General features: G+C 43.5%; 1 pseudogene; it reads left to right on the top strand.

The window, feature by feature from the left end:
* LOC139369001 (CDK5 and ABL1 enzyme substrate 2-like) overlaps positions 1–22,858 on the top strand; it is an 83,057-nt pseudogene that overhangs the window by 14,742 nt on the left and 45,457 nt on the right.

Here is a 22,858-nt window from a genome sequence, read left to right as displayed (position 1 = left end):
TGGTGTTGAGAGATAGATGGGAGGGGTTGAATGGAGCTGAAGGACTGGATGGTGTTGAGAGACAGATGGGAGGTGTTAAATGGAGCTGAAGGGACTGGATCGTGTTAAGATATAGATGGGAGGGGTTGAATGGAGCTGAAGGGACTGGATCGTGTTAAGAGATAGATGGGAGGGGTTGAATGGAGCTGAAGGGACTGGATGGTGTTGAGAGAGAGATGGGAGGGGTTGAATGGAGCTGAAGGTTGGGACTGGATGGTGTTGAGAGAGAGATGGGAGGGGTTGAATGGAGCTGAAGGACTGGATGGTGTTGAGAGACAGATGGGAGGAGTTGAATGGAGCTGAAGGACTGGATGGTGTTGAGAGAGAGATGGGAGGGGTTGAAGGGACTGGATGGTGTTGAGAGATAGATGGGAGGGGTTGAAGGGACTGGATGGTGTTGAGAGACAGATGGGAGGGGTTGAATGGAGCTGAAGGGACTGGATGGTGTTCAGAGAGAGATGGGAGGGGCTGAATGGAGCTGAAGGTTTGGACTTATAACAAGATAACCAATGTAAAACATACGGGGTCTGTAAAATGTATAAAGGTTCAGAAATGTTGTGAAATAGTACAGTTGCAAATAGAACATCAGAATTGGTTTATTTACCTTTATTTAACTAGGTAAGTCAGTTAAAGAACAAATTCTTATTTTCAATGACGGCCTACCAGGGAACAGTGGGTTTAACTGTCTTGTTCAGGGGGCAGAACGACAGATTTGTACCTTGTCAGCTCAGGGATTTGAACTTGCAACCTTTCCGTTACTAGTCCAACACTCTAACCACTAGGCTAGCCTAGGAAGGACTAAAAACAAACAAAATATAACTATTGTAAAATAGATTGTGTCTGTAAAAATGTGTATAAGATGTATAAACTGAAGGTAGAAGCCCATGTGTTATTGTTCATTAGTTTACTCCAATTAGGGGGAGGGGTGGTAGGGTTTGTGGAATAATTACGGAATATTCTTTAAAAAGTGTGTGTGTATATACAGTTGAAGTCGGAAGTTTACATACACTTAGATTGGAGTCATTAAAACGAGTTATTCAACCACTCCATTCATTTCTTGTTAACAAACTATAGTTTTGGTAAGTCCGTTAGGACATCTACTTTGTACATGACACAAGTAATTTTTACAACAACTGTTTAAAGACAGATTATTTCACTTATAATTCACTGTATCACAATTCCAGTGGGTTAGACGTTTACATACACTAAATTGACTGTGCCTTTACACAGGCCTATAAACCTGACTCAGTTACACCAGCTCTGTCAGGAGGAATTGGCCAAAATGTACCCAACTTATTGTGGGAAGATTGTGGAAGGCTACCCGAAACGTTTGACCCAAGTTAATAAATTCTAAGGCAATGCTACCCAATACTAACTGAGTGTATGTAAACTTCTGACCCACTGGGAATGTGATGAAAGAAATAAAAACTGAAATAAATCATTCTCTCTACTATTATTCTGACTTTTCACATTCTTAAATTAAAGTGGTGATCCTAACTGACCTAAGATAGGTAATTTTTTACTAGGATTAAATGTCAGGAATTGTGAAAAACTGAGTTTAAATGTATTTTGCTAAGGTGTATGTAAACTTCCGACTTCAACTGTAGGTCAGCTTTGACGGCGGTTCTCCACATCAGTGTTAAACTAGACATCGGGCCGATGCCGATGTTGGCATTTTTAGCTAATATCGGCCGATTCCAATATGCTTACCGATATATTGTGCATCCCTATATATTACAGTCATTTACCGTTCTCATTCTCGGGGAGGACGTTCTTTGAAAGTTCACAACCTGCTTCACTTGTGAGAAAGAAGTTTGGTTTATTTCATAACCGTAATTTCTGAGATTTGTCAATGTGAGCAATGAGCATGTGTCTGGTCTCTCTGTCCTGATAATGTTGAGGGTGCATGTGTCTGGTCTCTCTGTCCTGATAATGTTGAGGGTGCATGTGTCTGGTCTCTCTGTCCTGATAATGTTGAGGGTGCATGTGTCTGGTCTCTCTGTCCTGATAATGTTGAGGGAGCATGTGTCTGGTCTCTCTGTCCTGATAATGTTGAGGGATTATGTGTCTGGTCTCTCTGTCCTGATAATGTTGATGGAGCATGTGTCTGGTCTCTCTGTCCTGATAATGTTGATGGAGCATGTGCCTGGTCTCTCTGTCCTGATAATGTTGAGGGTGCATGTGTCTGGTCTCTCTGTCCTGATAATGTTGGGTGAGCATGTGTCTGGTCTCTATGTCCTGATAATGTTGAGGGAGCATGTGTCTGGTCTCTCTGTCCTGATAATGTTGAGGGAGCATGTGTCTGGTCTCTGTCCTGATAATGTTGAGGGAGCATGTGCCTGGTCTCGTTGTCCTGATAATGTTGATGGAGCATGTGTCTGGTCTCTCTGTCCTGATAATGTTGATGGAGCATGTGTCTGGTCTCTCTGTCCTGCTAATGTTGGGGGAGCATGTGTCTGGTCTCTCTGTCCTGATAATGTTGGGGGAGCACGCACACCTGAGCATGCTGCCCAGAAACGTAGAAAAGTAAAAAAAAAAAAAAAATTAAGATCCATTACAAATGATAATAATTTAAAAATATAGTTCCTGACAGTAAGCTATTTGAAAAATCTTTCCAACAATCTCCCCCTCGACAATCACCAGTCGTCGGTGTGAAAGAGTAATGGAAGTTATAGGCTTGCTGCTGTCACCCCCTGATCTGTTTCACCTGTCCTCGTTATTGTCTCCACCCCCTCCAGGTGTCGCTTATTTTCCCCTGTGTATTTATCCCTGTGTTTCCTGTCTCTCTGTGTCAGTGTATTTATCCCTGTGTTTCCTGTTTCTCTGTGTCAGTATATTTATCCCTGTGTTTCCTGTCGCTCTGTACCAGTGTATTTATCCCTGTGTTTCCTGTCTCTCTGTGCCAGTGTATTTATCCCTGTGTTTCCTGTCTCTCTGTGCCAGTGAATTTATCCCTGTGTTTCCTGTCTCTCTGTACCAGTGTATTTATCCCTGTGTTTCCTGTCTCTCTGTGCCAGTGTATTTATCCCTGTGTTTCCTGTCTCTCTGTGCCAGTGTATTTATCCCTGTGTTTCCTGTCTCTCTGTACCAGTGTATTTATCCCTGTGTTTCCTGTCTCTCTGTGCCAGTGTATTTATCCCTGTGTTTCCTGTCTCTCTGTACCAGTGTATTTATCCCTGTGTTTCCTGTCTCTCTGTACCAGTGTATGTATCCCTGTGTTTCCTGTCTCTCTGTGGCAGTTCATCTTGTATGTTAGTCAAGTCAACCAGCGTGTTTTCCCCGTACTCCTTTTCTATTCTCCTTTTGATAGTCTTCCTGGTTTTGACCCCTGCCTGACTTTGGACTACTTTCCCACCTGCCTGATCATCCTGCCCTGACCTTGATTCTGCCTGATCATCCTGCCCTGACCTTGATTCTGCCTGATCATCCTGCCCTGACCTTGATTCTGCCTGATCGTCCTGCCCTGACCTTGATTCTGCCTGATCGTCCTGCCCTGACCTTGATTCTGCCTGATCATCCTGCCCTGACCTTGATTCTGCCTGATCATCCTGCCCTGACCTTGATTCTGCCTGATCGTCCTGCCCTGACCTTGATTCTGCCTGATCATCCTGCCCTGACCTTGATTCTGCCTGATCATCCTGCCCTGACCTTGATTCTGCCTGATCATCCTGCCCTGACCTTGATTCTGCCAGATCATCCTGCCCTGACCTTGATTCTGCCTGATCGTCCTGCCCTGACCTTGATTCTGCCTGATCATCCTGCCCTGACCTTGATTCTGCCTGATCGTCCTGCCCTGACCTTGATTCTGCCTGCCCTTCGGTACCTTTTGCACTCTGAAAATCCTTCCCAGAAGAGTGGAGGCTGTTATAGCAGCAATGTTCCAACATCTAGTGGAAAGCCTTCCCAGAAGAGTGGAGGCTGTTATAGCAGCAATGTTCCAACATCTAGTGGAAAGCCTTCCCAGAAGAGTGGAGGCTGTTATAGCAGCAATGTTCCAACATCTAGTGGAAAGCCTTCCCAGAAGAGTGGAGGCTGTTATAGCAGCAATGTTCCAACATCTAGTGGAAAGCCTTCCCAGAAGAGTGGAGGCTGTTATAGCAGCAATGTTCCAACATCTAGTGAAAAGCCTTCCCAGAAGAGTGGAGGCTGTTATAGCAGCAATGTTCCAACATCTAGTGGAAAGCCTTCCCAGAAGAGTGGAGGCTGTTATAGCAGCAATGTTCCAACATCTAGTGGAAAGCCTTCCCAGAAGAGTGGAGGCTGTTATAGCAGCAATGTTCCAACATCTAGTGGAAAGCCTTCCCAGAAGAGTGGAGGCTGTTATAGCAGCAATGTTCCAACATCTAGTGGAAAGTCTTCCCAGAAGAGTGGAGGCTGTTATAGCAGCAATGTTCCAACATCTAGTGGAAAGTCTTCCCAGAAGAGTGGAGGCTGTTATAGCAGCAATGTTCCAACATCTAGTGGAAAGTCTTCCCAGAAGAGTGGAGGCTGTTATAGCAGCAATGTTCCAACATCTAGTGGAAAGTCTTCCCAGAAGAGTGGAGGCTGTTATAGCAACAATGTTCCAACATCTAGTGGAAAGTCTTCCCAGAAGAGTGGAGGCTGTTATAGCAGCAATGTTCCAACATCTAGTGGAAAGCCTTCCCAGAAGAGTGGAGGCTGTTATAGCAGCAATGTTCCAACATCTAGTGGAAAGCCTTCCCAGAAGAGTGGAGGCTGTTATAGCAGCAATGTTCCTACATCTAGTGGAAAGCCTTCCCAGAAGAGTGGAGGCTGTTATAGCAGCAATGTTCCAACATCTAGTGGAAAGCCTTCCCAGAAGATTGGAGGCTGTTATAGCAGCAATGTTCCAACCTCTAGTGGAAAGCCTTCCCAGAAGAGTGGAGGCTGTTATAGCAGCAATGTTCCTACATCTAGTGGAAAGCCTTCCCAGAAGAGTGGAGGCTGTTGTAGCAGCAATGTTCCAACATCTAGTGGAAAGCCTTCCCAGAAGATTGGAGGCTGTTATAGCAGCAATGTTCCAACCTCTAGTGGAAAGCCTTCCCAGAAGAGTGGAGGCTGTTATAGCAGCAATGTTCCAACATCTAGTGAAAAGCCTTCCCAGAAGAGTGGAGGCTGTTATAGCAGCAATGTTCCAACATCTAGTGGAAATCCTTCCCAGAAGAGTGGAGGCTGTTATAGCAGCAATGTTCCAACATCTAGTGGAAAGCCTTCCCAGAAGATTGGAGGCTGTTATAGCAGCAATGTTCCAACATCTAGTGGAAAGCCTTCCCAGAAGATTGGAGGCTGTTATAGCAGCAATGTTCCAACCTCTAGTGGAAAGCCTTCCCAGAAGAGTGGAGGCTGTTATAGCAGCAATGTTCCAACATCTAGTGAAAAGCCTTCCCAGAAGAGTGGAGGCTGTTATAGCAGCAATGTTCCAACATCTAGTGGAAAGCCTTCCCAGAAGACTGGAGGCTGTTATAGCAGCAATGTTCCAACATCTAGTGGAAAGCCTTCCCAGAAGAGTGGAGGCTGTTATAGCAGCAATGTTCCAACATCTAGTAGAAAGCCTTCCCAGAAGAGTGGAGGCTGTTATAGCAGCAATGTTCCAACATCTAGTGGAAAGCCTTCCCAGAAGAGTGGAGGCTGTTATAGCAGCAATGTTCCAACATCTAGTGGAAAGTCTTCCCAGAAGAGTGGAGGCTGTTATAGCAGCAATGTTCCAACATCTAGTGGAAAGTCTTCCCAGAAGAGTGGAGGCTGTTATAGCAGCAATGTTCCAACATCTAGTGGAAAGTCTTCCCAGAAGAGTGGAGGCTGTTATAGCAGCAATGTTCCAACATCTAGTGAAAAGCCTTCCCAGAAGAGTGGAGGCTGTTATAGCAGCAATGTTCCAACATCTAGTGGAAAGCCTTCCCAGAAGACTGGAGGCTGTTATAGCAGCAATGTTCCAACATCTAGTGGAAAGCCTTCCCAGAAGAGTGGAGGCTGTTATAGCAGCAATGTTCCAACATCTAGTGAAAAGCCTTCCCAGAAGAGTGGAGGCTGTTATAGCAGCAATGTTCCAACATCTAGTGGAAAGCCTTCCCAGAAGACTGGAGGCTGTTATAGCAGCAATGTTCCAACATCTAGTGGAAAGCCTTCCCAGAAGAGTGGAGGCTGTTATAGCAGCAATGTTCCAACATCTAGTAGAAAGCCTTCCCAGAAGAGTGGAGGCTGTTATAGCAGCAATGTTCCAACATCTAGTGGAAAGCCTTCCCAGAAGAGTGGAGGCTGTTATAGCAGCAATGTTCCAACATCTAGTGGAAAGTCTTCCCAGAAGAGTGGAGGCTGTTATAGCAGCAATGTTCCAACATCTAGTGGAAAGTCTTCCCAGAAGAGTGGAGGCTGTTATAGCAGCAATGTTCCAACATCTAGTGGAAAGTCTTCCCAGAAGAGTGGAGGCTGTTATAGCAACAATGTTCCAACATCTAGTGGAAAGTCTTCCCAGAAGAGTGGAGGCTGTTATAGCAGCAATGTTCCAACATCTAGTGGAAAGCCTTCCCAGAAGAGTGGAGGCTGTTATAGCAGCAATGTTCCAACATCTAGTGGAAAGCCTTCCCAGAAGAGTGGAGGCTGTTATAGCAGCAATGTTCCTACATCTAGTGGAAAGCCTTCCCAGAAGAGTGGAGGCTGTTATAGCAGCAATGTTCCAACATCTAGTGGAAAGCCTTCCCAGAAGATTGGAGGCTGTTATAGCAGCAATGTTCCAACCTCTAGTGGAAAGCCTTCCCAGAAGAGTGGAGGCTGTTATAGCAGCAATGTTCCAACATCTAGTGAAAAGCCTTCCCAGAAGAGTGGAGGCTGTTATAGCAGCAATGTTCCAACATCTAGTGGAAAGCCTTCCCAGAAGACTGGAGGCTGTTATAGCAGCAATGTTCCAACATCTAGTGGAAAGCCTTCCCAGAAGATTGGAGGCTGTTATAGCAGCAATGTTCCAACCTCTAGTGGAAAGCCTTCCCAGAAGAGTGGAGGCTGTTATAGCAGCAATGTTCCAACATCTAGTGAAAAGCCTTCCGAGAAGAGTGGAGGCTGTTATAGCAGCAATGTTCCAACATCTAGTGGAAAGCCTTCCCAGAAGACTGGAGGCTGTTATAGCAGCAATGTTCCAACATCTAGTGGAAAGCCTTCCCAGAAGAGTGGAGGCTGTTATAGCAGCAATGTTCCAACATCTAGTGGAAAGCCTTCCCAGAAGAGTGGAGGCTGTTATAGCAGCAATGTTCCAACCTCTAGTGGAAAGCCTTCCCAGAAGAGTGGAGGCTGTTATAGCAGCAATGTTCCAACATCTAGTGAAAAGCCTTCCCAGAAGAGTGGAGGCTGTTATAGCAGCAATAGTTTTATTTATCAGCTTCTAATTCTTGTTTTTTTGTCCCAAAGCCAGCAACTGCCAGCTAATGGAAATCCTGGTGTGTGTGTGTGTGTGTGTGTGTGTGTGTGTGTGTGTGTGTGTGTGTGTGTGTGTGTGTGTGTGTGTGTGTGTGTGTGTGTGTGTGTGTGTGTGTGTGTGTGTGTACATGGGTGTGTACAGTACATCCATGTGTTGAGGTGTTTGATTATCATTCTGTGCCAAGCCTTTTTCCTGTGTGTTTGTGTGTGTGTATAGCATCACATGTTTAGCAGACGTTATTGCGGGTGTAGCGTATTGCTTGTGTTCCTGGCTCCGACAGTGCAGTATTGTGTGTGTGTGTGTGTGGGACAGGGAGAGGGAATCATGAAGACATCAGTCAGTCACGGAAATCCTTTATTGAAACCATGACGGAACCCATATATAGAGGCTGTGTGTTGTTATAGTCAGCCTGCTGAGTCACAGTGTGGTTGGTATAGAGCTGTGTGTTGTTATAGTCATCCTGCTGAGTCTCAGTGTGGTTGGTATAGAGCTGTGTGTTGTTAGAGTCAGCCTGCTCAGTAACAGTGTGGTTGGTATAGAGCTGTGTGGTTGTTCTTAACTCTATTTTCTTAAAACTGCGTTGTTAAGGGTTTGTAAGTAAGCATTTCCCTGTACGGTCTACCTACACCTGTGGTATTCAGCATTTCCCTGTAAGGTCTACCTACACCTGTGGTGTTCAGCATTTCCCTGTAAGGTCTACCTACACCTGTGGTATTCAGCATTTCCCTGTAAGGTCTACTACACCTGTTGTATTCAGCATTTCACTGTAAGGTCTACCTACACCTGTTGTATTCAGCATTTCCCTGTAAGGTCTACTACACCTGTTGTATTCAGCATTTCACTGTGAGGTCTACCTACACCTGTTGTATTCAGCATTTCACTGTAAGGTCTACTACACCTGTTGTATTCATCATTTCCCTGTAAGGTCTACCTACACCTGTTGTATTCAGCATTTCCCTGTAAGGTCTACCTACACCTGTTGTATTCGGCGCATGTGACAAATAAAATTTGATTTGATATAATAGAGCCGTGTGTTGTTGTGGGTTGTGGTCAGATCAACCTCTCCCAGTGATGCATACAAACACACACACACGCGCGCACACACACACACACACACACAAACACAAACATGACGTCAAAGTCAGCCTGGTGGTTAAAAACAACAACAAACAAGCAAAGTGGGCTTGGGGTCCATTCAGGAAGTTAACCCCTGACCTTGAACCAATGTTCCTCTATGCAGCTACTGGTCACAGAGTATGTTATTACCTGAGTATTATGACGAATGGTGTCTATTTGCCCTGCATGAAGTATCATCAGAGGTAGCCATAGGGCAAGCTATATATTAGACCGAACTGTGCTGGTGAAGAGTAGACTATGTCACACTGTTTGATTGTGTAATGATTACAGTCTTCAGCCCTAGAGCCATTTTAATTAAGTGAATGTGATAAATGTATTTTTTTTATTTTTTAAACTTAGAGACACACAGACAGACACAAGCACGCGCTGGAATCTGGATAACATCTTTGATGTGTTTAGTTTGTCTAGGGTTTGTCTAAACAAGGTTTTTTTTTTTTTTCTGTCTTGGGAAACTAAGAATGGTATTTGTTAGGCTTGAACACATGGGACAAGCAAACCGCTCCCTGCAGCACGATGATGACACGTTCTACACTGTAAAACCCCGATGCGCTGTCATTTTTTAAAAAATTTTTTGGTTTTACCTTTATTTAACTAGGCAAGTCAGTTAAGAACGAATTCTTATTTTCAATGACGGCCTAGGAACAGTGGGTTAACTGTCTTGTTCAGGGGGCAGGACGACAGATTTGTACCTTGTCAGCTCGGGGGTTTGAACTTGCAACCTTTCAGTTACTAGTCCAACGCTCTAACCACTAGGCTGCCATTACTCAATGGGGCACTATGTAGACATTGCATCGCCATTTTCTGGTTCCTAAAATTCTAACAGTTCGCCTAATTTCAATTTATGTGACAAAACCAGCAGTGTAAAATGTAGAGAATCATTGTACAAATCTAAAACGGCTGTGAAATATCTTGTCTATTGACCAAAAAACATTGTATTTTTAGCTGTTTTGAAGCCGGTGTACAAAAACTAAACTTAAGAAGGGGAAGCATAGAAATAGCGCACACAGAACAGATCTATCGCTTCTTAGACTTGCTTTCAATGAGTATGACAGATCTTTAACTCACATTTCTATGTGAATTTGGTCAGGTCGACCAAAAAGCAGTGGTGTAAAGTACTTAAGTAAAAATACTATAAAGTACTACTTATTAAGTAAAAATACTATAAAGTACTACTTATTAAGTAAAAATACTTTAAAGTACTACTTATTAAGTAAAAATACTTTAAAGTACTACTTATTAAGTAAAAATACTTTAAAGTACTCCCTACATTTTGAATGCTTAGCAGGACAGGGAAATGGTCCCATTTACACACTTATCAAGAGAACATTCCTGGACATCCCTACTGCCTCTGATCTGGCAAATTCACTAAACCGATATGTAGTGGTGTTATAATGTGTTGTATTGTAGATATGTAGTGGTAGAGTAGTGGTGTAATAATGTGTTTTATTGTAGATATGTAGTGGTAGAGTAGTGGCGTAATAATGTGTTTTATTGTAGATATGTAGTGGTAGAGTAGTGGTGTAATAATGTGTTGTATTGTAGATATGTAGTAGTGTTATAATGTGTTGTATTGTAGATATGTAGTGGTGTTATAATGTGTTGTAGATATGTAGTGGTGTTATAATGTGTTGTATTGTAGATATGTAGTGGTGTTATAATGTGTTGTATTGTAGATATGTAGTGGTGTTATAATGTGTTGTAGATATGTAGTGGTGTTATAATGTATTGTAGATATGTAGTGGTGTTATAATGTGTTGTAGATATGTAGTGGTGTTATAATGTATTGTATTGTAGATATGTAGTGGTGTTATAATGTGTTGTAGATATGTAGTGGTGTTATAATGTGTTGTAGATATGTAGTGGTGTTATAATGTGTTGTAGATATGTAGTGGTGTTATAATGTGTTGTATTGTAGATATGTAGTGGTGTTATAATGTGTTGTATTGTAGATATGTAGTGGTGTTATAATGTGTTGTATTGTAGATATAATGTGTTGTATTGTAGATATGTAGTGGTGTTATAATGTGTTGTATTGTAGATATGTAGTGGTGTTATAATGTGTTGTATTGTAGATACGTAGTGGTGTTATAATGTGTTGTATTGTAGATATAATGTGTTGTATTGTAGATATGTAGTGGTGTTATAATGTGTTGTATTGTAGATATGTAGTGGTGTTATAATGTGTTGTAGATATGTAGTGGTGTTATAATGTGTTGTAGATATGTAGTGGTGTTATAATGTGTTGTAGATATGTAGTGGTGTTATAATGTGTTGTAGATATGTAGTGGTGTTATAATGTGTTGTAGATATGTAGTGGTGTTATAATGTGTTGTAGATATGTAGTGGTGTTATAATGTGTTGTATTGTAGATATGTAGTGGTGTTATAATGTGTTGTATTGTAGATATGTAGTGGTGTTATAATGTGTCGTATTGTAGATATAATGTGTTGTTTTGTAGATACGTAGTGGTAGTGGTGACAGCAGTTCCACGCCTTCCCGTGACACAAGTTGTGTGGGGAAAAATACTACCTGTTGACTGTGATCGGGGTGTTTCTGGTCTGTTTTAATGAACAAAATAAATATCTATTGATTTCATGTTAAACGGTATAGCCGTTGGCTACACAGACACCGTGACAACAGGCCTAATTAAACTCAAAATATGATTTCCTATTATTAAAAAAAATATATAAATATATATATATATATATATTAGTCGCATAATGTTTGTTAGGACCTGCCTAAACAAATGTAATAATGTAATAATTTTTTGATGGTGTATATTCAATGGATTTATTAAACTAGACGCCCACCTACACCGGCTCGCCACTACGTCTGCTTGTCTCCGTGTTTGTTGTAAAAATGGGCCTGGTTGTAAGGAGGTTATATAAACATGTTTGTTTTCTTCACAAAAGTAGTGGACTGGGCCTTTAATAGTCCTCTTATTACCCAACCGATATAGCCGTCCGCAGCGCCAGCACCCCCACCCCCCCAAACTACTTCCTGTGGCTATTCCGTATATTCCTATGTGAAAGCAGTGTAACCCATGTTGACGAGCCTCTGTCCTCTGCTATGCTCTACCCGCTCTCTTCCCAGGCTGTCAGTCTCCAGAGACAAATTAATTAACTCCCGTATAAACAGTTTGAGACACACACACACACACACACACACACAGCCCCAGCCTTTCACCCACTTAACATAATATGTCATCTGTCTATCTGCTAACAGATAGCCATTCCAGGACAGATAACGTACATGGTTGCTTTTTCTCCTAATACAGGCATGTCTGTCCAATAGAGTCTGTCTGTCAGACCCATAGGCCACCTGGTATTTTGTAAGGAAAACAAAAACAATCTAGACTATGTAACAGAGTTTATCTGAAACGAGACGACATGTCACTGTGTTCTCATGACCCCAGCCAGATGTTCATGTAGCAAACATCCCAAATGGCACTCTAGTGTACACTACTTGTGACCAGGGCCCTATTCCCTATATAGTGTACACTACTTGTGACCAGGGCCCTATTCCCTATATAGTGCATACTACTTGTGACCAGGGCCCTATTCCCTATATAGTGCACACTACTTGTGACCAGGGCCCTATTCCCTATATAGTGCACACTACTTGTGACCAGGGCCCATAGGGAATAGGGTGCACACTACTTGTGACCAGGACCCATAGGGAATAGGGTGCACACTACTTGTGACCAGGGCCCTATTCCCTATATAGTGTACACTACTTGTGACCAGGGCCCTATTCCCTATATAGTGTACACTACTTGTGACCAGGGCCCTATTCCCTATATAGTGCACACTACTTGTGACCAGGGCCCTATTCCCTATATAGTGCACACTACTTGTGACCAGGGCCCTATTCCCTATATAGTGCACACTACTTGTGACCAGGGCCCATAGGGAATAGGGTGCACACTACTTGTGACCAGGGTCCATAGGGAATAGGGTGTACACTACTTTTGACCAGGGCCCTATTCCCTATATAGTGCACACTACTTGTGATCAGGGCCCTATTCCCTATATAGTGCACACTACTTGTGACCAGGGCCCTATTCCCTATATAGTGCACACTACTTGTGACCAGGGCCCTATTCCCTATATATAGTGCACACTACTTGTGACCAGGGCCCATAGGGAATAGGGTGCACACTACTTGTGACCAGGACCCATAGGGAATATGGTGCACACTACTTGTGACCAGGGCCCATAGGGAATAGGGTGCACACTACTTGTGACCAGGGCCCTATTCCCTATATAGTGCACACTACTTGTGACCAGGGCCCTATTCCCTATATAGTGCACACTACTTGTGACCAGGACCCTATTCCCTATATAGTGCACACTACTTGTGACCAGGGCCCTATTCTCTATATAGTGCACACTACTTGTGACCAGGGCCCTATTCCATATATAGTGTACACTACTTGTGACCAGGGCCCTATTCCCTATATAGTGTACACTACTTGTGACCAGGGCCCATAGGGAATAGGGTGGCATTTTGGGATGCAGACGTAGTTTCTGCCAGGAATTCTCAGTCTGGAATTTTCCCACCAAATGCGATAATGTCTCTTAATTGATGTCAGTCAACCTTCAACCCCCCTTCTTAAAAAAAAAATAGGAAAATATTAGGCTAGTGATGGTTAATCTGTGATTATAATCATTGTGCAACGCTAATACAAAACAAATTGTAATTTCTGTTTCAAAATGAGATTGGGGTTTTTGACGGCGGTTGGGTTTCAATTTGTCAGTCAGTAGTCCGTGTCCCAATCCATGAATAATACTACTGTAGGAGTCAGGTAGGTAAGCAGCAGGAAATATTAGTAGTGATGGTTCACCCTAAGAGCTATTATGCGATGCTGGGAATGGGGTTCAATTTGTCGCAGTCAGTAGGCCGTGTCCCAATCCATGAATAATACTACTGTAGGAGTCAGGTAGGTAAGCAGCAGGAAATATCAGTAGTGATGGTTCACCCTAAGAGCTATTATACGATGCTAATACAATAGGATTGTCATTTTCGTTTCGGAATGGGGTTCAATTTGTCAGTCAGTGTATGTCCTGGTCCTGCTGGTGTTACTATTCAAACAGTAGTACCTAATGGTAAACTGAAAGGGAGGGAACTGTTGATATTACTGTAGTAGAATGTATTCAGGAAAGTATTCAGACCCCTTGAACTTTTTCCACATGTTGTTACGTTACAGCTTTTGTTCTAAAATTGATTAAATTGTTTGTCCCCCCCCCCCCCCCCCCCCCCCTCATCAATCTACACACGATACCCCATAATGAGAAAGCAAAAACAGGTTTGTATAATTTTGGGCAAATGTATAAAGAAAAAAGAAAAAACCCTGAAATATCCCATTTACATCTGTCCTCAGACCCTTTACTCAGTACTTTGTTGAAGCACCTTGGACAGAGATTACAGCCTCCAGTCTTCTTGGGTATGACGCTATAAACTTGGCACACCTGTATTTGGGGAGTTTCTCCCATTCTTCTCTGCAGATCCTCTCAAGCTCTGTCAGGTTGGATGGGGAGCGTCGATGCACAGCTATTTTCAGGTCTCTCCAGAGATGGTCGATCGGGTTCAAGTCAAGTCCGGGCTCCGGTTGGGCCACTCAAGGATATTCAGAGACTTGTCCTGAAGCCACTCCTACGTTGTCTTGGCTGTGTGCTTAGGGTCGTTGTCCTGTTGGAAGGTGAACCTTCGCCCCCAGTCTGAGGTCCTGAGAGCTTTGGAGAAAGTTTTCATCAAGGATCTCTCTGTACTTTGCTTCGTTCATCTTTCTGTCAATCCTGACTAGTCTCCCAGTCCCTGCTGCTGAAAAACATCCCGACAGCATGATGCTGCCACCACCGTGCTTCACCGTAGGGATGGTGCCAGGTTTCCTCCAGACGTGACCCTTGGCATTCAGGCCAAATATTTTAATCTTTGTTTCATCAGACCAGAGAATCTTGTTTCTCATGGTCTGAGGGTTATTTAGGTACCTTTGGGCTAACTCCAAGTGGACTGTCATGTGCCTTTTTACTGAGGATTGTCTTCCGTCTGGCCACTCTACCGTAAAGGCCTGATTGGTGGAGTGCTGCAGAGGTGGTTGTCCTTCTGGAAGGTTCTCCCATCTCCACAGAGGAACTCTGGAGCTCTGTCGGTTCTTGGTCACTGGGTTCTTGGTCACCTCCCTGACCAAGGCCCTTCTCCCCCGATTGCTCAGTTTGGCCGAGCAGCCAGCTCTAAGAAGAGTCTTGGTGGTTCCAAACTTCTTCCGTTTAAGAATGTTGGAGGCTACTGTGTTCTTGGGGACCTTCAATGCTCTAGAAATGTTTTGGTAGCCTTCCCCAGATCTGTGCCTCGACACAATCCTGTCCCGGAGCTCTACCGACAATTCCTTCAACCTCATGGCTTAGTTTTTTGATCAATGGAAACAAGATGCAACTGAGCTCAATATCGAGTCTCATAGCGAAGGGTTTGAATACTTATGTAAATAAGGTATTTCTGTTTTTGCTTTTTGTCATTATGATTGTAGATTAATAAGGATATTTTTTTCTAAATCAATTTTAGAATAAGGCTTTAATGTAACAAAATGTGGAAAAAGTTAAGGGGTCTGAAAACTTTCTGAACGATAATAATTTCTATCGTTATTCAAGTTGGAAACACAATACCATAGATAAAACAATACCATGGATAAAACAATACCGTGAATAAAACAATACCGTGGATAAAACAATACCATGGATAAAACAATACCGTAGATAAAACAATACCGTGGATAAAACAATACCGTAGATAAAACAATACCATGGATAAAACAATACCGTGGATAAAACAATACCGTAGATAAAACAATACCGTGGATAAAACAATACCGTGGATAAAACAATACCGTGGATAAAACAATACCGTGGATAAAAAAATATTGTGGATAAAATCATGTACTCCGCACGCACATTCTTGCGCAGCTAACCTTGTGGGGACATACAATTCAGTCCCATTAAAAATGATATATTCCTTAACCCCTAACCCTTACCCTAACCTGTACCCCTAACCTTAACTCTAGCTCCTAACCTTAACCCAAAAACCTAACCCTAAAACTAACCCTAGCTCCTAACCTTAACCCTAACCCTAAAACTAACCCTAGCTCCTAACCCTAACACTTAACCTCATTCCAACCCTTAAACTAATTCTATCCCTAAAACTCAGTCTAACCTTACCCCTAAACCCCCTAGAAATGGCAGTTGTTCACATTTTGTTTGTTTAGTATTATTTTAGGTCCCCACAAGAATAGTTAACACACATGCACACGCACACACACACCACACGCACACACATGCACACGCACACACACACCACACGCACACACATGCACACGCACAGTATCTTCCTTCCTCAGCCGTAGGCTATCTTCTGTTAATACTTAATTAGTATTAGATCTCCCATCAGAGGATGTTACTAAGCCTCAACCTCCACACTGATACTGACATGAGGACATTAGGCCAATTCACCATTCACTGATTCCCACTATTCTACCAGGGAATGTTTTATAAACCACATACAAACCACTTCCGTCATGATGTACGACCTTTGGTAGACTGGTAATTAGAGGTCAGTTGAATCATTTAAACATGTGATCACAATAAGGGTGTGCATGTCCTGAGTCATAACCAAAAGAGACAAAGCTCCACCTTTCATCCTTGTGTATTTGACTGTCCCTGGACGACCTGAATGACCAGACCACCAATCAGCAACCAGTAAAGTTTATAGTAACATTCCTAGATCACCAATCAGCATCGAGAGCACAGTACTGATTTAAGCTAGCGGCTACAGTAACAGCACTGATAGAGCCAGTCTAGTGCTACACAGCAGGGTTTAAGGGCACCATATCAACATCTAGGGCAGTGAAGCTAGCAGCTACCACTCCAGCCCTAACAGCACTCATAAAGCTAGCGCCACAGTAAAGGCTAGCTAAGGATTTAAAAGTATTTAAAGCTAAAGCCCTTGGACGGTGATGTCACAGCCCTGACTGACTGCTGCCTGCCCCTGAAACCTTGAACCAAGATCAGCACACTGATCCCCAGTCAGCTCAGTATCTCTGATTAAAAACAACAGAGAGAGAGAGAGAGAGAAGGTGGAGGAGGGAAAGAGTGGTGAGAGTGGTGAGAGTGGTGAGAGTGGTGAGAGAGAGAGAGAGAGAGAGAGAGAGAGAGAGAGAGAGAGAGAGAGAGAGAGAGAGAGAGAGAGAGAGAGAGAGAGAGAGAGAGAGAGAGAGAGAGAGAGAGAGAGAGAGAGAGAGAGAGAGAGAGAGAGAGAGAGAGAGAGAGAGAGAGAGAGAGAGAGAGAGAGAGAGAGAGAGAGAGAGAGAGAGAGAGAGAGAGAGAGAGAGAGATATGCCTTAGGGTTACAGCTATATATATATATATATACTACCGGTCAAACATTTTAGAAGACCTACTCATTCAAGGGTTTTTCTTTATTTTGACTGTTTTCTACATTGTAGAATAATAGTGAAGACATCAAAACAATGAAATTACCGACATGGAATCATGTAGTAACCAAAAAAAGTGTTTAAACGAATCAAAATATATTTTATATCAGATTTTTCAAAGTAGCCACCCTTTGCCTTAATGACAGCTTTGCACACTCTTGGCATTCTCTCAACCAGCTTCACCTGGAATGGTTTTCCAACAGTCTTGAAGGAGTTCCCACATACAGTAATTGGTTCAGACTTTGTTTTGATATTTTAACCTGCGTGTTGTGATTTGCGTTTGGTGTGGGGGGACAAAATCTAAATCTATTTATTCAGAGTTTAATGTTTAATTAATTTTACTGCGATAGGAGAAAACTGAGGATGGATCAACAACATAGTAGTTACACCAGAATACTAAACCTAATATATATAATAATAATAATATATAACCTAAATGAATGAGTGAAAAGAAGAAAGCCATTAATGTTTAATGCTTTTTCGACCTGCCCCCAAATTTATATAATTGGTTCAGAGTAGAGACCGATTATTAATCAGCCAATTCATTCGATTTCAAGTTTTTATAACAATCGGTAATCTGCATTTTTGGACGGCGATTATGGCCGATTACATTGATCCACGAGGAGACTGAGTGGCAGGCTGACCACCTGTTACGCGAGTGCAGCGTCAAAAGGACCTTGTGGCTGCAAGGAGCCAAGGTAAGTTGCTAGCTAGCATTAAACATATCTTATTAAAAAAAACAATCAATCTTAACATAATCACTAGTTATGGTTGATATTACTAGGTTAACTAGCTTGTCCTGCGTTGTATATAATCAACGCGGTGCCTGTTCATTTATCATCGAATCACAGCCTACTTCGACTTCGCCAAACGGGTGATTTAACAAAAGCGCATCGCTGAAAATGTAACAGCAATATTTAGACTTAGGGTTGCCATCCATTCAATAAAATACTGAACAGTTCCGTATTTCACTGAAAGAATAAACTTTTTGTTTTCTAAATGAGTTTCCAGACTTGACCATATTAATGAATTTCTGTGTGCTTATTATAATTAAGTCTATGATTTGATATTTGATAGAGCAGTCTGACTGAGCGGTGGTAGGAGGCAGCAGGCTCGTAAGCATTCATTCAAACAGCACTTTCCTGCGTTTGCCAGTAGGTCTTAGCAATGCTTGAAGCACAGCTCTGTTTATGACTTCAAGCCTATCAACTCCCGAGATTAGGCTGGCAATACTATAGTATATATAAAAACATCCAATAGTTAAAGGTACAGTGGGGCCAAAAAGTATTTAGTCAGCCACCAATTGTGCAAGTTATCCCACTTAAAAAGATGAGAGAGGCCTGTAATTTTCATCATAGGTACACTTATTTTCCACCATAATTTGCAAATAAATCCATTCAAAGTGTACCTACGATGAAAATTACAGGCCTCATCTTTTTAAATGGGAGAACTTGCACAATTGGTGGCTGACTAAATACTTTTTTGCCCCACTGTATATGAAATACAAATGGTATAGAGAGAAATAGTCCTATAATTCCTATAATAACTACAACCTTAAACTTCTTAATTAACTGGGAATTTTGAAGTCTCATGTTAAAAGGAACCACCAGTTTTCATATGTTCTCATGTTCTGAGCAAAGAACTTAAACGTTAGCTTTTTTACATGGCACATATTGCACTTTTACTCTATTCTCCAACACTTTGTTTTTGCATTATTTAAACCAAATTGAACATGTTTCATTATTTATTTGAGACTAAATGGATGGTATTTATGTATTATACGAAGTTAAAATAAAAGTGTTCATTCAGTATTGTTGTAATTGTCATTATTACAAATGTATATAAAAATCGGCTGATTAATCAGTATCAGATTTTTTTGGTCCTCCAAGTATCGGTATCGGCATTGAAAAAATAATAATCAGTCGACCTCTAGTTATTACACATTGATTACATTATCACTCATCTTTCATATATCACAGCGATTCATCAATACATATGCTATGATGCTGGTAAAGTTGTCTCGCGCACCTACAATGCTGGTCATTAAAAAAAGCTAGCTAGTTGATGGAGGCAAACAATGTTCTTCCCCAAAAACATAGCAAAACGACATAATCTGTTTCAGTAGCTATATAGTTAGCTAGCTAACTATATAACTAGGTGTCATCGTCTAAAATACCCCTCATTTATCAGACAGTTCTTATTTGATTGATGGTGGTCGGAGCCATCTATGTGAAGCTGAGAGATAAATATCTGGTTTGAGTCTCTCCCTCTCTCCCCTGCATATAGACTAAACACAGGACCCAAAAACCACCAGACAATACTGGTTAGGAGAATGAGAGGGAGAGGGAAATGAGAGGAGAGAGGGATGAGGGGAGGGATTCCTCCCCCCAGGGAACACACAGAGTAACCACAGGTTGACTCCTCCCCCCAGGGAACACAGAGTGAACACAGGTTGACTTCTCCCCCCAGGGAACACACAGTGATCACAGGTTGACTTCTCCCCCCAGGGAACACACAGTGATCACAGGTTGACTGTCCCTGATCACTGCATACGTTTCATCACAGTCACAAAGGCTTGGATTCAGCCAATGCCATTAGCAGTTTTGTTTACTGTGATGATTGGTGACTGTTGGGACTGGAAACTGGGGAGTCGCTTGTCTGTGTTTCATGACTAACTGTACTTCTCTCTCTCCTTCCCTCTCTTTCTCCCTCCTTCCATCTCTCTCTCCCTCCTTCCATCTCTCTCCCTCCTTCCATCTCTCTCTCCCTCCTTCCATCTCTCTCTCCCTCCTTCCATCTCTCTCTCTCTCCCTCCTTCCATCTCTCTCTCCCTCCTCTCTCTCTCTCTCTCTCTCCCTCCTTCCATCTCTCTCTCTCTCCCTCCTTCCATCTCTCTCTCCCTCCTCTCTCTCCCTCTCTCTCTCTCCCTCCTTCCATATCTCTCTCTCTCCCTCCTTCCCTCTCTCTCCCTCCTTCCATCTCTCTCCCTTCTCTCTCTCTCTCTCCCTTCTTCCCTCTCTCTCTCCCTCCTTCCATCTCTTTCTCTCTCTCTCCCTTCTTCCCTCTCTCTTGCCTCCCTTCCCTCCCTCTCTCTCCCTCCTTCCCTCCCTCTCCCTCCCTCCTTCCTTCCCTCCCTCTCTCTCCCTCCTTCCCTCCCTCTCTCTCCCTCCTTCCCTCTCTTTCCTTCCTCTTTACTTCTCTTTCTCTCTCCCTCCTTCCCTCTCTCTTGCCTCCCTCCCTCCTCTCTTTATCCCTCCCTCCTTCCCTCTCTCTCATCTCCCTCCTTCCCTCTCTCTTGCCTCCCTCCTTCCCTATCTTGCTTCCCTCCCCCCTCATTCCTCCCACTCCCCCTTCCAGTCGGACTCGTAACCTGTCGGGCTCTCCCAGACCTCGCCCTGTGAAGAAGGTCCACTTCATCAAGAACATGAGACAGTACGACACGCGGGGCAGCAGGTGTGAACAGCTGCACTTCCTGAAGCACTTCCTCATTCTCCCACAGAACGTCCTGTGTTTGGAAGAAGAGACAGTGACCTTCATCCTTTTGACACAATGTCTCTGTGTCTTCTGTCCAAACCCAGAGGTGCATGAACAAAGGTCCAGTTCGGGGTTTTGATGAGGACTTAAATACGCTGCAGTACCATTCATTAAAAATCTATTGTAACTCTCACACAGCCTTTAATACCAATGAGGAACATACATGTAACTGCCAAAATTCACAGACACTAAAATCAGATACTAGAGAAGCTTTAACCAAGTTGAATTCTTCCCAAAGGGTCTGTACAGCTGTAATTCAGACAACCCAACATTTCTCCCATCACAGATATACAGTGGGGCAAAAAAGTATTTAGTCAGCCACCAATTGTGCAAGTTCTCCCACTTAAAAAGATGAGAGAGGCCTGTAATTTTCATCATAGGTAGTACACTTCAACTATGACAGACAAAATGAGAGAGAAAAATCCAGAAAATCACATTGTAGGATTTTTAATGAATTTATTTGCAAATTATGGTGGAAAATATGTATTATTTATATATATATATCCCCCTTAAGACACGCCTCCTTCTCTCCAATCCTTACATCTTACACATCAACAGTCACCCACGAAGCATCGTTACCCATCGCGCCACAAAAGCCTCGGCCCTTGCAGAGCAAGGGGAACTACTACTTCAAGGCCTCAGAGCAAGTGACGTCACCGATTTGAAACGCTATTAGCGCGCACCACCGCTAACTAAGCTAGCCATTTCACATCGGTTACACTAGCACCACCGCTAACTAAGCTAGCCATTTCACATCAGTTACACTAGCACCACCGCTAACTAAGCTAGCCATTTCACATCGGTTACACATACATCCTCTTTGATAATGTTAGCTGTAGACTAATGGACAGTAACTTCGTTATGACGCAGGACGGTGTAACGTTAGGTGTTAGCCACATCTGGTCCTCCCGCTGATACTGGTCCAACTAGGGTAATGGCAGAGGTGCCTCCTGTGTGTATGTCAACCTCGTAAAATGTTGAGGGGACATAGCTGATTATTCAGCTGATACTTGTCCCACTAGGGTCATTATAGAGCTGTGTAGGTTAATATTCAGGGCAATGTTTACACAACACACAGCATCCTTGTTTCCATCAAACCTAGTCATAGGAGTGTTTTTTTTTTCTTCTCCCAAGTCAATTCATTGGTGTTATATTGACATGAAATAGACCTACATGTGTAAATGTTATTGGGCCAAGCAAATGTTTTAGAGTAAGAGAGCAACAGAGATATTTAATCTATCTGTATGTCTGCTTCTCTCCCTTCATCCCTGTCTGACGTGGCCGATGTGTCTCCAGGATCGTGTTGATCTGTGCCAAGCGTTCTCTGTTTGCGGTGTTCTCAGTGTTGCCCTATGGAGAGAGCGTTCACATCAGGTACAGTACAACTTATTCCCTTCACACTATTGCTGATTCAGCGTGTCACGTTTAGTCATGTGTTGCTTCCTCGCACCGTTAAATTGGGGAATATTCACACGTTGTCGTACCACAAACTGTTCACTCAAATGATCCCACTCTGTTTCATGAGACTCCTGGGAAGCCTGGGCCCACCCACTGGGAAGCCTGGGCCCACCCACTGGGGAGCCTGGGCCCACCCACTGGGGAGCCTGGGCCCACGCACTGGGGAGCCTGGGCCCACCCACTGGGGAGCCTGGGCCCACCCACTGGGGAGCCTGGGCCCACCCACTGGAAAGCCTGGGCCCACCCACTGGGAAGCCTGGGCCCACCCACTGGGGAGCCTGGGCCCACCCACTGGGGAGCCTGGGCCCACCCACTGGGAAGCCTGGGCCCACCCACTGGGGAGCCTGGGCCCACCCACTGGGGAGCCTGGGCCCACCCACTGGGGAGCCTGGGCCCACCCACTGGGGAGCCTGGGCCCACCCACTGGGGCCCACCCACTGGGAAGCCGGGGCCCACCCACTGGGGCCCACCCAATCAGACGCTCTTTACTTGTCAGTGTTCCAAACGGAACATTATTTGTCTTTTTACCTAAACATGTAAACACCATCAGATAGAAGTCATAGCAGTGCACTGGAATGACATTCACTCTCATGGGATGGGTGGCCAAAAATAATTAACTGAAAGCCACACCTCAAATAAGACACAAATTTAACCGCATTGAGGCATAAGTCACTGTGCTTCTATGGTTCTATGCACCATGTCGTTCCCGAGGACTGTGAACTCTCGTTCTCCGCGGCCGACGTGAGTAAGACATTTAAGCATGTTAACGCTTGCAAGGCTGCCGGCCCAGAAGGCATCCC

The sequence above is a fragment of the Oncorhynchus clarkii genome, chromosome 16 (assembly GCF_045791955.1).
Source record: "Oncorhynchus clarkii lewisi isolate Uvic-CL-2024 chromosome 16, UVic_Ocla_1.0, whole genome shotgun sequence".
Lineage (NCBI taxonomy): Eukaryota > Metazoa > Chordata > Actinopteri > Salmoniformes > Salmonidae > Oncorhynchus > Oncorhynchus clarkii.
This window is presented reverse-complemented; position numbering and strand designations above follow the sequence as displayed.